At 41.0% G+C, this 11,274-nt stretch overlaps 1 pseudogene; it reads left to right on the forward strand.

The window, feature by feature from the left end:
* Positions 1–6,495: 6,495 nt before the first annotated feature.
* LOC149920159 (uncharacterized) lies at positions 6,496–7,289 on the forward strand (annotated as a pseudogene).
* The last annotated feature ends 3,985 nt before the right edge of the window (positions 7,290–11,274 follow it).

Consider the following 11,274-nt stretch of genomic DNA (forward strand, 5'->3'; position numbering starts at 1 on the left):
TGTTTGCTATTACTTATCCAGTTTTCAGGTAATGCCTTTAATTGATCTCCTTTCACATCAGTATGAGAGATGGCCTGTCAAACACTCATATGTTACTGCTGGGGAGATAAACTATATAAACAGTATATGCCACCTGATACTTTACTCACAGAAAACAAAGTAACAATGTAGATAAATCTGTGCAGTACATACATCCATTTAATATAAATGATGTTCTCCTCTTGAAAGAAAGATAAAATAATCCATCAAAATATAGGTTTTTTCATCTGAAGTAACTGAATATTAATACTCATAAAATATTAGCTGTACCATGTGTTTCTCTTTCTCCATCACTGACTGTAGTGCACACATTCTGTGAATCAAAGTCTGCATATAATAATCTTACCAAATGCATCTACCAATATTCTGTGAGTTAAACGAGTCTTAAATAAATAATAATTTAAAAAAAAAAAAGTTATTCCAAAACATAAAAGCTACTATTATTGATTATGTTGGTTATTCTGAAAGTAATATCTCCTATTTATTTCTATGTAAACTACAACAGATACAAAAAGCACAATAACACTATTTGATAGAGCAGCTACAAAACACTATTTTTCAAAATAGTCACCACCACTATGCATTTTCACAGCTGATGAATGAAAGGCTGTATGTCCCACTCATAAAAACTTGCATGGATATGTGGACATATAGTTTGTTTTTCACATCACTGCTGTCACTACTGAAACATATCACCCACTACCTCGCTGCAATGAATAGGGACACCTATAGCTAAATCAGGTTGCTCAGAGTTCCATCCAGCCTGACCTTGAATGTCTTCAGGAACAGGTCATCCACCACCCTCCTGAGCAACTATCTCAACAGATAAAACAGATTTACCTAGATCATCTCAAATTTCAGGAACTGTAAGGTTTCCTGTATCACAGCAGTTACAATGCTGGATGTACATTCATTCTGGTAAAGACATGATTTTTTAAAAACTGAATAATTTGACTATATGCACAATGATTCCTCAGTGTCAAACAGTTTTGGGCTAGTTTCGCCTAATTCCATGATGAATTTGGCATTGAATTTGAATTTGAGGGACCCACTGATCCACTCCCTGGGAGAGGGAAAAGAGGGGAAGGAAAAAACTAGGGAGATGGACCTAAAAACAAAACAGCGGCAACATGCTAAGAGAGAAAACTAATTTACTAAATGTGATAGCAGTATGCGAGATAACACAATATAATATAAAATAATTGGAATTGAAGCTAATAAATAAATGAGAGGGTCCAAAACCGAGGGCCTTACTCTAATGCTGAAGGCCAAATGGCTACGGAGTACACACGGCAGAGACAAGAAGTAAAAGAAGGGCAGTCTCATGAGTCCCAAACAATCTTTCTGAATGGAAAACAGAAATGAAACAGTGAAAGTCTTCTGGGAGATTTAGTTCTTCTCTTCTGAGAGCCAGGTACCTGGAAATACTGGCAATCCATGGAACTGGGGCATTAACCCTTTAACTCCCAGTGCACTACATGATGTGGAATACTGATAACAGAAATCACAAAACCACAACAACCAGCAAACTAAGAATTCCTGGAGAGTGATGGAACACAGTGCAGCTCTCTTTCAAGAAAACTGAACTAAGTTCTATCTAAAAAAGTGCTCTAGTTATTCAGTCTTCATACTGCTTAGATGAGATTCAGTTCCAGATCCATATTAATAAGTTCAAATGTATAAATATATATAAATGTATACATAAATGTAAACCTACTTAACTGATTTATTCCTGTATTTGGATGACTGTATAGCTCTCCCTGGTACAGTTCAGTGGCCTAAACAGAGGCATATAAAATAATTTTGGAAAACCTAAGTTCATCTGTTATTCCTAGCTTTCAGCTCTTCATCCAAAAGTGTTCTGCACCCCTAGGGTCTTGAATGCATATGTCAGGTCCATGTGAATATTCCCAATACATTAGAATACCACAAATACCAGACTGTACAGGTAAAAGCTGACTTTTATCTTCAGGTTTCACTGAATGATTTATCTGTCTCACTAATGACCATAGAAAAATATTAGAACCATAGCTCAGACATGATAGGTAAATTTTCTTATAAGAGTGAAGACTTTAAGGCCCAAGAAGCTACTACAAGCTTCTTAGAAGAAGCACATCTTAGGATGTGCACATCTAGTCACTGGGGGTTTGCCATTTTAAGCTCAGGACGAGATGCTGAGATTGCAGAGAACTGTTGTGAAAAAACTGAGAGGACTCAAAAGTGACTGACTGCTTTCCAGTGGACACAGCTCACAGCTGGAACTGTTGCAGTGGGACTGGCTGAAACTTCATCCCTTACGTTGTTGCAGCCAGCTCCCTGATCTGTAGGATAATGCCCTCAGTCTTTCCATGTTCCTGAGAAGGAAATCAATGCCCAGGGCTAAGGCAGACCTTAGTTGCCTCCAGTGGTTTCCAGCTGCCCTGTTCGCTGACCAGAGCAGCAGGACAGGTCCTGGATGTCAGATCCTGTCCTGGCGGAACCACTGATGTTCATGTGGAGCCATATTGCACCATCATAGATACATCAGTCAGCAATATGAGAGGTAGTCTAACTGGCTATTGGAAAATGGGTAAAGACTTCAATTACTGAAATCTACTTCTTGCTACAATTCTGTGAGTGGTATTGAAATACAACTCCATAATAGAAGGAACTTGGGAATAAGGATTTAAAAGTTGGAAGAAAAAGAAAGGAACCATAAAAGGTAATATTGGAAGGAACAAATGTAGGAATTAAAACCCTAGGAAGAAAACTGCAATGGCTGGGAAATTTCTACAGAACCAAATGATCTCCATAGAGCAACTGTATTTTATTTTCTCTGATGACAAAAGGGTAAGGGAAACTTATTGAAGTGTAAGGCCTCCATCTACATAATAATATGAATTTACAAGATCTGTGGCATACATCTCCTTGGAGAGATGGAAAACAAAACAAAACAAAACAAAACAAAAATACAACCACTGATGTGAGAGTTACTTGCTTAGGGAATTTCTGGGAAAAGTGATTAAAGAGCATCTGACTGTTGGCATCATCCAAAGTCATGGCAAGTTTGCTGACATGCAAATATAAAAATTTTTCCTCGTAGGAGAACTAGATAACTTGAGAAGATTGCTGCAGTAAGTTATGGGTGTATGGGGTACTACACAAAGATGGAACAGGCAGCTGGATAGTTCTTGTAACAAAGAGGACTCTATTGATCAACCATCTTATGACAGTGATAATTGGTAATACATCTTCCCAGCAATAAAGGAAGATGAATAAAACATTGAACAAAATCTGGGACAGTTAAACTGGTTTACCATTCAGCAATCATAAAACTGTGTAAGAAATATGCTGCCTGTCTCTTGCCTCCTAATGTTCTGAATGTCTGAATATTTGCAGCATAGACTGATGAGAATGTCTGAGTCTTCTACCTCGTATAGCAAGATAGTTCCATAGTATGCTTAATATTGGTACCAGGCAGGATGTTAAGACCGTTAGGAGAACTACAATATTTATCTGTGAATGAGAGCTGAGAAAATGAAGTATTAGTGGGTATTCTCTGAAATCCTCACATCTAAGAGTAACAGAATGAGATATTCATCCTAGAGAAAAAATGTTCTAATATGGATGTCATCTCAATGAGACATATACATTGAGCTGACACTGATAAGGATTTCTTCAGACTTAAAAGTACATAGGAAAATACAATAAAACTTCAATCCATTTGGAAAATGGAGGAAATGAACTTTTTAAAAAAGATTAAAATCTTTTTAAAAGAGTGTAGAGTATTGTAACTAGGAAGGAAATATAAGCTACTGAAAAATGCCGATGTCTAAAGGAGAATTAATTTCAACTCTTCTTTTCATTACTTTCCAAAAATATGAAAGAAGGGAAGTCTGGAAGACAAAACCAGACGGGTGCAAGAAAAAAAAAAAAAAAAAAAAAAACAACATCAACAACAAAAAACTGTTCCAATATATTCTGCATAGGAGAAATATGAAATAGAAATCCTCAAATACTTAAAAGATAGCTGCAAAATAGAATACATTTTTACTTAAAATATTTGGGTAGGATATTTAATAATGAACTTAAGACAGGATAAGAATTTCTCTGCAGTATTTCAGAAGTTTAAAGACATCCTACTAAATATATATCTATATATGTCTTTATAGATATATATAATATATATATATATGTATATATATGTATATTTTTTTTCCATGTACTAATCACATCTAGACACTGAATTTCTGTCTCGGAGTCAACTAGATCAATCTATGCCCTGCAGTAGGCCCCTGCCACCCCCCTCCCCTCCCCTCTCCCCCCCAGCCCCACAAAATGGGGAGGAAGGAAAAAAAACAGCAGCAATGATCTATGGAGGAAAACTTATTTTACTAACTATGACATCAGAATGCAAGATAACACAATATAATACTATCTAATTGAAATTGAGACTAATAGATCAAATAAGATAGGAGAGAGAGCTCCTGAGACCGAGTCAAACCTGAAAAGCTTGGAACGGCTAGGAAAGCACCCTCTAGCACCCACTGCCAGGCAGTAAGAGACCATCCCACATGGAAGGGCCAGATTCCATGACTTCCGTAATGTATAGGGATAGGTTCCTGGTATTGGAGCATTAACACTTTAACTCCCAGTGCACTACATGATGTTATGATGCGGAATACTGAAAAACAACATAAAACCATGACAGTTTCCTATTGTCAAAATTGTATAGCATTGCTTGGGAATAGTATATTTTACTGAAAGTGTATTTGCTGACTTCAAATCTCTTACAGGCTTATTTTATATAATATCTCATTATCAATGGGGAATCAAGAAATCCATATAGACTGAGAGAGTGTGGAGAGTAATAATAATCTTTTTTATGGTCTTAGATAGCCCTGGTAGCATATGCAGGGGGTTGGAAGGAGGGCTGGGGGGGGGGGGGGGGAGGAAAAAAAGAAAAAAAGAATTTGTAGTTCATATAGGTTCATATAGTCCATGGAAATGGCCTGTTGAACATGCTAATTAGGAATTAGGAAATCCTAATTACTGTTTTAAATGAAGTAATTGCAGTAATTTAGCAGTAGTTTCATGTGATATAACACTAAAAATAAGCATTATATACATATAAATAAGTGAAAATATTTATATCTGAGATATAATTTCATTGCATATTTTTTTCCATCTACACATCTGTAGTACAACTTTGAATATTGTGAACCTTAACATAAATGTGATCTCTTCTACGGTAATTACAGTTGGTGTATTGTACTAAATTCTACGATTTCTCTCCTATGTTTTTTTTTTTTTTTTTTTTTTTTTTTTTTCCCAATTTTATAAACACTTTGTCTTTCTGCAAGCTTTTCTTTAACACTGAGTTCTGTATGGATGTCACAGAAAAAGAAAACTATAAGTTTAGCCTCCTGTTTGAAGAGGTAGATTTTTTTCACAGAAAGAGTAAGAACCTGATAAAAGTTTGTGAAAGAACGCTGAAAACATAAATCAACTTAAGAGGAAATACAATTAATCTAAAGGGATAATCATACTTGTTTAAAGCATTGTTTGTTAGTATCTTGTCAGTTAAAAGGAATTTTCATGTTAATTCTATATTCTGTGTCCATAACTGAGCAATAACTGTGCCGGTACTCATCTATTTTCATCTTTACACAACTAATATGTGATTCAAATCCTTAACATTTGAAATCAAGAAAATTTAGTGAACTCTAAGCCTCAGAGGGTAAGAGTGGCAACTTAGTCATTACATAAGTTGGCTGTTCTTTAACTATCTCCACATCAATAATATTGGCAATATGCCTACAAGTTTTACAGATTAGTTAATTACTTTCTTGTTGTAGATAAGTGGTAGAGTTAGAACATCAAAATGAACAATTAGAATTTATTTATTTATTTATTTGTTTGTTTTGCATCTAAGGAGGACAGACTCATTAAACAGTGTAAGCCAAACTAAAAGTTTTTAGGCACATCTCCCCTATGAAGAAAGGCTAAGTGAACTGGGTCTGTTTAGCCTTGAGAAGAGAAGACTGAGAGGGGACCTGATCCAGGTCTATAAATATCTAAGGTGTGGGGGGCAAAGTGGCGAGGCCAGACTCTTTTCAGCAGTGTGCGGAGACAGGACAAGGGGAAATGGCCAGAAGCTGGTGACCTTTAGGGTGAGGGTGACGGAGCACTGGAACAGGCTGCCCAGGGAGGTTGTGGAGTCTCCTTCTCTGGAGATATTCAAGACCTGCCTGGACGCCTACCTGTGCGACCTGGTGTAGGGAGCCTGCTTTGGCAGGGGGGTTGGACTCGATGATCTCTGGAGGTCCCTTCCAACCCCTACAATTCTGTGATTCTGTGGTGCAGTGATTTCGGCAGAAACCGAAAGAGAGTGTACCAATGTTGTTACTTAGATGATGGGATTCATGGGTGGAAGGTGTCATGGTTACTGGGCCAGAAGTATCAAAATTGGCCACCATGACGGTGCACCCTGCCCTTAGGCAGAGACTGTATGCTGCTGTTAAGTATAAAAATGAGAACCATTTGATAATTAACTGGTTAATGGCAGCATGCTGTGTGGTTTGGCCGAACAAATCAGATATTCCATTAAACACAGGATTATGGTCCTCCATGGAGGACCTTCAAAATTATATTTGTGAGCTGGGCATAAAAAAAGTGATATATGAAGACTTGTTTGAAAGCCCAGGTATGGTAAATTTTTCGGCAGGTATGCAAGATTTAATCTTACAGCAGACCCCTTCTCACCTATATGGGAGGACCTTAGTTTCCATATTAAATCCCCTGGTGGCCTTGGAGGCTGTGATTCAACAGGCTGCCCAGCTAGTAGCCGATCTGGGGGAGACAGAATCTGCGCACTAGGCGCAATATTCAAGTATTAGAAGAAGCAGAGGTGCTTCCAGTAGTTAAAACGAAGAGGCCACCTGTGTGGAATCCTCAGTCAGGGCCTGTAAGAGTCTTGTGAAAACAAATGTTTAACGACCTTATTCGGGCTGGGGTCCAATTTGCAAAAATTGACCACCAGCCCAGTCACATTCTCCTTCAGCTGTGGAGACAGCTGGAGGATAATCAGAAATTCCAAAATTACCCTAAGAAACCAAGGGTAAGAGTTATAGAAAGAGTACCGACAATGTGGAACCTAGAGGATTTCATTGTTCCCAGTAGGAAAAAGAAACCCCCTTCAGGTGTCTCGGGCCACAATGCCTGAGCCACCTGAAACAAAAGACTTGACTTTGGCTCAGTTCATGGCATGACTTAGTCCACCTAGGGCCTCCAAAAGGGACTGGAGGCCCTGTGTAGAGTTGACAATATTCTGGTCCTGGAAAAACATCCAGAGAGTTATGGCACTTGTCGATACAGGAGCAGAAACATGAATTATCTACAGAGATCCGACCAAATTTGATGGAGACAGAGTGATGATTAATCGTTTTGGGGGACAGATTATTCCTGTCACCCAAACATGGTTGAAACTGGGAGTTGGGCATCTCCCACTCTGGGAGTATAAAGTATCTATTACTTCAGTCCAGGAATACATCCTGGGCATAGATATTGTATGGGGTCCGGCTCTCCAGACAACTGTGGGAAAGTTCAGACTTTGACAGAGATGTATTAGTATCCGGGCGGTGCAGGCAATATTAAGAGGCCATGCGAAACATGAACCTATTTGCCTGCCAAAACCGCGCTGGATTACTAATGTAAGGCAGTATAGACTCCTGGGTGGGTAAGATGAAATATTGAGAATGGTGCAGGAATTAGAAAAAGTGGGCATTATAAGATCTGCACACAGCCCATATAATTCCCCCATATGGCCAGTGCGGAAGTCGGATGGCACGTGGAGAATCACAGTAGATTACAGAGAATTAAATAAGGTCATGCCGCCTATTCATGCGGCCATACCCAATATTGCCTGTACTTAATGTGTAATGGACACATTAAGTAGGGAGATAAAAACCTGTCATTGTGTCCTAGATTTAGCAAATGCATTCTTCAGTATCCCAATTGCTGAGGAATTGCAAGATCAGTATTCAGTTATGTGGAGAGGCAAGCAGTGGACCTTTTGGGTCCTGCCGCAGGGGTATGTGCATTCACCAACGTATTGTCACAGTCTAGTGGCTCATGACCTGGCTAATTGGAAAAAACCTGATGATGTTAACTTGTATCATTATATTGATGATCTCCTGCTGACATCCCACTCACTGGAGGCAGTAGGGCAGGCGGTGGATTCTGCCTATTTGCAACAGAGAGGATGGGCTACAAATCCACAAAAGGTGCAAGGTCCAGGCCTGTCCATAAAATTCCTGGGGGTGGTTTGGTCAGGAAAGACCAAAGTACTACCCAGTGCTGTCATAGATAAGGTTCATGTGTTCCCAGTATCTACAACACCAAAGCAGCTGCAAGAGTTTCTAGGTATATTGGGTTATTGGCGTTTCTTTATACCTCACCTAGCACAGCTGCTAAGGCCACTGTACAGACTCACAAAAAAGGGGCAGCTATGGGACTGGGGGAAAACAGAGCAGGACTCTTTCCAACAGGCAAAACTGGCAGTTAAACAAGCCCAGGCATTGGGTATATTTGATCCTACCCTCCCAGCCGAGTTGGACATTCACGTTACTCAAGATGGCTTTGGCTGGGGCCTGTGGCAACACCAGATTTCTGTTCAGACGCCCATTGGTTTCTGGTCTCAGGTCTGGCATGGAGCAGAAGAAAGATACAGTATGATTGAAAAACAGTTATTGGCTGCCTTTTCTGCATTACAGGCAGTAGAGCCAATAACTCAAATGGCTGAAGTTATAGTTAAGACCCCTCTGCCAATTCAGGGGTGAGTGAAAGATCTGACCTGCCTCCCTAGGACAGGAGTGGCCCAAGCACAAACAGTGGCACAATGAGTTTGCTACCTTAGCCAAAGGAGCAGTCTGTCTTCATCACCATTGAAAGAAGAACTTCAGAAGATCCTAGGCCCAGTGACATTTCACAGTGATGCACCAGAAGAAACACTAGTCGCTCCACCAGAGAAGAGTCCCGCTCAGGAGGGAAAATATCCTATCCCTGAAGATGCCTGGTACACAGATGGGTCCAGCAAGGGCAACCCGAACAAGTGGAGAGCAATAGCATACCATCCCTCCACCAAGACAATCTGGTTTGATGAGGGGATGTCAGAGCAGCCAATGGGCAGAACTGCAAGCTATGTGGATGGTTACAACCAAGGAACCCAGTGCTGGTATTCTGAATACCTGTACAGATATTTGGGCTGTGTCCCGGGGGCTCACTCTTTGGATTGCACAGTGGGCCACACAGGAATGGACTATCCACGCCTGGCCAATCTGGGGCAAAGATATGTGGTTAGACAATGGAATGTAGTCAAACACAGGACTGTACGTGTCTACCATGTTTCTGGTCATCAGCCCTTACAGTCACCGGGAAATGATGAAGCCAACACGCTGGCCTGAGTCCAATGGATTGAGAATTCACCATCTGAGAACATCGCCTGTTGGTTACAACAAAAGCTACGGCATGCGGGACAAAAGACAATGTGGGCAGCTGCTAAAGCATGGTGGCTGCCCATACAACTACCTGACATCACCCAGGCATGCCGGGATTGTGACGCTTGCTCTAAGATGAGACCAAGATCGTTGCCCAAAACAGCAGCCCATCTTGCTAGAGGACACAATCCTCTCCAGTGATGACAGGTTGATTACACTGGGCCCCTTCCTCGATCTGAGGGGACGAGATATGCCCTGACCTGCATCGACACTGCAAGTGGGCTACTGCAGGCCTATCCAGTAAAGCAAACCAGGCATATACCATCATTAAACTGATGTCTGCCTACGGGACACCTCAAGTCATCGAGAGCGACCAAGGGACTCATTTTACTGGTGCATTGATACAATGCTGGGCAGAAGAAAACAACATCAAATGGCGATTCCAACTGCCATATAATCCAACAGGGGCAAGCCTCACTGAACACTATAATGATATTTTTAAGGCTGCCCTGAAGACAGACTCCCAGTCCCTGCAGGGGTGGACGAAAAGATTCTATGAAACCTTGCAGGACCGGAATGAAAGACCTCGAGATGGTAGACCCAGTGCCCTGAGAATGTTACAGACAACATGGGCCACTCTGCCTAGGATCCAAATTACAGGCACTGATAATCAGGGAAAACCCCAGATTGGTAATGAAAATAATCTTCTGCTCCCTGACCCTGAGAATTTAGACCCAGATACCCATTGAATAAAATGGCCTTGGAAGGTGCAAGTAGGACCAAAGTGGTGTGGCCTACTTGCACCTTGGAGGAGATTATTGGAGGTAGGAGGCTGGGTAGTTCCTCCAGTAATAGGTACATGGCCTACTGATACTGTGGTCAACACTCCGATCTTCATTGCTAAAGGGAACCCATCATGTGCCTAGGCAGATCAGGACACCACCTTTGGTGTCTGATATAGTAATGTAGCCACAGACATCTGGCCAGAAGGTGTGGTACAGGCGGCCAGACATGCCCCAGTACAAGCTGACATGTTGACCCAGGATATGGACTTGTATCTTGGCCTGGAGAGCAGACCTTCCCCTCCTGGTACTTCTGAAACATCTGTATTACTCCCTGTGAGTATCTGAGCCTTCGGTATCACCGTTTCAACGGTTTACGGGCTGGTTAGGCCCAGTTCCGTGACTAGCGGGGCAGAAGGATTTCGCAAAATCCGCGCCTCCAGAAAAAGGGAACAGGGGACCCAAAATAATTAAAAACAGCTGCAACGATCTGAGGAGAAACAAACTAATTTACTAAATACAGTATTGGAATGCAAGATAACACACTATAATACAATATAATTAGAATTGAAGCTAATAAGTCAAATACAATGAGAGAGAGAATATCCGAAGGTGGATAGGCCTCACCACAACACTGAGGTGAGATGCACAGTGCAGTTGAGCAGCAGGGAGACAGGAGGAGAGCCAACAATGAAGAGCAGGTGAAGAAGAGAGCATCAGGGGACCTTGCCAGGAGTTATATCTCCTCTCTGTGACCGCAAAGTCCACTGGGGAATGTAGTTCTTCTTCTTCTCCAGGCAGGTACCCGGAACTTGAGCATTAACAGTTAAACTCCAAGTGCCCCACATGATGTTATGATGTGAAATACCAAAAACCAAAAATCACAAAACCATGACACACCGGAAGGAACCAAATGCAATCAAAGCATTTTAGTGTTACTGTAGATCACATGCAACACCGGGTGATGATCTACATGT

The sequence above is a fragment of the Phasianus colchicus genome, chromosome 1, assembly GCF_987193195.1.
Source record: "Phasianus colchicus chromosome 1, bPhaCol1.hap1.1, whole genome shotgun sequence".
In the NCBI taxonomy this organism is placed as follows: domain Eukaryota; kingdom Metazoa; phylum Chordata; class Aves; order Galliformes; family Phasianidae; genus Phasianus; species Phasianus colchicus.